The sequence below is a fragment of the Euprymna scolopes genome, chromosome 18 (assembly GCF_053919585.1).
Source record: "Euprymna scolopes isolate OS-2025 chromosome 18, ASM5391958v1, whole genome shotgun sequence".
NCBI lineage: Eukaryota > Metazoa > Mollusca > Cephalopoda > Sepiida > Sepiolidae > Euprymna > Euprymna scolopes.
The window spans coordinates 57,947,976-57,952,081 of record NC_136499.1 but is presented as its reverse complement, the minus strand read 5'-3'; the positions used below and the strand labels follow the sequence as shown (position 1 = coordinate 57,952,081).

Sequence of the window (4,106 nt, the reverse complement as noted above, 5' to 3'; positions counted from 1 at the left end):
ATAAGAGCGTATTTATATTTTGTTTACAGAAAGTTTTAGATGGGACAAGTTATTGGTACCATCGGTTTCAAACCCGGATTCGAAACCAACACTACCAATGACTTGTCCCATCTAAAAACTTTCTGTAATAAACATATATATATATATATATATATATATATATATATATATATATATATATATATATATATATATATATGGCATTATTTTTGTACCAACGTAATAGTTTTTGAGTTAAAAAAAGAAGAAGCCTTGCTTTTAGAACGTTGTACGGCCTTCGTATATCGTGGATCGATGTGTCTGAACGCCTAACACCGATTAAATAATACACTCTTTTAAGACTAAGGCTTTTAAATTACAATGCCTCATTCTGTTCAGGTAGTTAAAAAAAAAAAAAAAAACAGTCCGCGCTACCAGTTAAAGTTGACAAAAATATACAAAAATACTCTAAAAATCGCAAGCACCAACGTCAATATATAAAGGTAAGACCCCAAAATATTTATATTAATCTGACTGTCTATAACCAAGGGTTGTACTTACTTTTTGTCACCGCAGAAAACTATCCGTAAGTTGTCGATATTTCATAACATATCCGAAATAATATATATATATATATATATATATATATATATATATATATATATATATATATATATATATATATGTGTGTGTGTGTGTGTGTGTGTGTGTGTGTGTGTGTGTGTTTACACTGTAATATCGATTGAAATAAATAAACCAAAAACAAAATGTGTCCGAACAAAAGAAGTGTTAACGTAAAGGGGTAATTTGTTTCGTGTTCTGTGTTGGTGTTTGGAACACGAACTCCGTTTCTATTGGTCAGTTCCGGACAGGCGAACGTTTGTCGATATGCAGTCTCATTTCGAGGCTGATATTGCACTGGTAAAGTCAGCGGTTTCGAAAAGACAAAAAATAAACAGAGAACAGAACAGCTGTTGTCTACTAGGTCGTGGCTCGTCGTATCTAGGTACGTTTTCGTTCGCAGGGTTGCAATCTAGTCGCAAGCAACTATAATAATACTTTGCCAATAAAAAAATAAATAAAAACAAAAACAAAAAAAAACAAAAAAATACAAACCAAAAAAAAAATAAATAAATAAAAAAAACAAAAACAAAAATAATTTGCGTAGAAGGTAGAAGTAGGTAGATCGATACTTTTTGATTTCTGATTTTGTAAGAATGTTCACATCGATTAACCGAATTATATATATATATATATATATATATATATATATATATATATATATATATATATATATATATATATATATATATATATATAACATTTCTTGCATATTACGAAAATAGACCCTAACGTTCGTGTTAATAAAAACAAAGAAAATCGAAGAAAAAATAATTTCTCGGATTAGTGATATTATTATTGAATTAAACATTATTTATTCAATATATATATATATATATATATATATATATATATATATATATATATATATAATTCTATATATATATATATAATTCTATATATATATATAATTCTATATATATATATAATTCTATATATATATATAATTCTATATATATATATATAATTCTATATATATATATAATTCTATATATATATATATAATTCTATATATATATAATTCTATATATATATTTATATATATATATTCAATATATACATATATATATATAATTCTATATATATATTTATATATATATTATATATAGAGATTTATTTTAATTCAATAATAATATCGTTAAATCGTGCAATTATTTATTTATTAATGGAAAGATTCTAGGGATTTTTTTAATGCGATATTCTAATATTTATACTCATAAAACATGCATGAACAGGTAAACATCAGTGTAAGAATTTTTTTACCATCTTGAATTTAAAAAAAAATAGAAACAAACTGAAGACCTGCGTCATTAAAAAAATTAATTTAAAAAATGGGGTAATTTCTACTAACGATTGATTTGAAGAAAAACCAATAGACAGAATTGTACCAAACACGGATAAACAGGAAGAATTTACAGCCAAGCAGCCGTATTTTATTTAATTAGTAATAAATAATTAGTGGGACCTGTGAAAATTCCACAGGTGACTCTTTCATATGTAATATATTTATGTTAGCATTCTGTGTTTAGTGTAAATAGAGTCGTCCTTATATTATTGTAGCTCTTTTTTTTGAACACTGTATTTATCTAAGCTAGCAGCTCGTTAAATACGCTTAAATATATTTTAATTTATGCAGATTTCCTAAATATTATCATAGAGTCAATTGTCTATTGATTCTTATATATTACTAGTCTACCCGTTGGGCCTTAAAGGCCAAGATGAAAAATGTTCAAAATAAAAAGTGATTTTGATATTATATTGTCTTTTATTGTCTTGAGAAAACATTTTTTTAAGTGATGAGTGAAAAAAAAATGAAACTCATGAAACCTCTAGAGTAAACACTAATTAAAATTAAGGAGGCACCACTAAAAGCACTACTAAAACCAAGTTTTTACCTTCTCCCTCCTTGAAAAGAAAATATTTTTTAAGTAAGGCCTGAAAAAAAAAAAAATAAATCGTTAAAATCCACTAGAGCTCTACTAAAAGCAGTAAATATGGTTAAAAATATGATTGTAATTATATATATATATTTATATTTTAATCTTTTATTTTTATTTTAACTCAACGGGGTTAAATTGCATTTATTTGCAAGGAAAAAATTACATTTATTTGTGAGGAAAACACGTTAAAATAACTTAAAACAAACCAAAAAAATATTGTTGACCATAGGCATGCTTTGAATAACTACAACGGTTTTATATATCGGAAGTAAGGCAGGGTGGTCATGAACTAGGTAAGCGACCAATTTTTGAAACCGGAAGTCAGAAACCGGATGGACGGTTTAAACGCCCAAGCAAGCAAGTTGATCTGAATATAATTAGATAGATAAAGTTGATTTCCATATGTATATATATATATATATATATATATATATATATATATATATATATATATATATATATATATATATATATATATATATATATATATATATAACTGGGTTGCATCAGCGGAATCAAACCCGAAACCAAAAATTATGAAGGAAAAGGTATATATGTATAAAATTTGAGTTCCCTCAGCTATAATCGAAACAGAAACCAAAACATATAAATAATTCTTGGTCAAATCATTTATTATAAGAAATGGAATGTCATAACAATTAAACAACAGTCACCCGGAAGAAAAAGCATGACAGACAAAATAACACACTATCGTATTAATATATAGATTGTTTCAGCTTATTATTTTTCAATGAGTAAATTTTCACTTTAATCTGTGATTTTATTTAACTTTTTTCGCACTTAAAATGCACGTTTACATTTATTTAAAAAGAATTAATTTAATTTATCATTACGACACGGTTAAAGATTAATCCGAAATCAAATCATAAAAAATAAATAAACAAATAAAATAAAATTGACTCTGTAAGCATTTTACAAATTTTTATTTCAAATTCTAAGGCAAAACATTGATAAACAAACGTCATCAATATTTTTAGAATGTTACTGAATTTGGAAATTTTTACAATAGCCAACAAAATACTTTGGCTATTGTAAAAAAAAAAAAAATGCCCGTGAACTTAAAGTCAATACAACTTTAAATAAGAATCTTTTTAGATAAATATAAAATCTTAATTATATACAATGAAGACTATTTTAATAAATACGCACTTTCTTTTATTACACTCAAACTAATGAACTTTTTTTATAATCTTAAAACATACAGAAATCTAAGTATAATAATAACCAATGTTTCTATAAATGTAGAAATAAAATTGACTTCGTTTTTTTTTTATTAGTGTTATTATAAGTGTCGATAGCCGTTTGTTATGATTGACCAAACGCCGGTTTCTATAACTACACTCTCGCTTTTAAGTTGATAATTAGGCAATTGGTGTTCATAATTGGTTGATAATTAGGCAATGGGTGTTCATTTTTAATTCAATATCTTAAGGCTTTAATTTACTAATTATCTTAGAATTAAATCTAGAAAACTTCTGGCAAGCCTCCTCTGCATTATCCAGTGTATTGATTAAAGTTAGAATATCTGTAGTATAATGGATGTGT

The 4,106-nt window shown here is 25.2% G+C and overlaps 1 protein-coding gene across 1 annotated transcript in view; it reads right to left on the bottom strand.

The window, feature by feature from the left end:
- The window catches only part of LOC145297624 (synaptotagmin-4-like), a 54,206-nt gene extending 53,256 nt beyond the window's left edge, over positions 1-950 (bottom strand). Inside the window, exon 1 of the mRNA XM_080143707.1 lies at positions 541-950. The gene's annotated coding sequence lies outside the window, so the exon portion shown is untranslated. The remainder of the gene's footprint in view (positions 1-540) is intronic.
- Between the last annotated feature and the right edge of the window lie 3,156 nt (positions 951-4,106).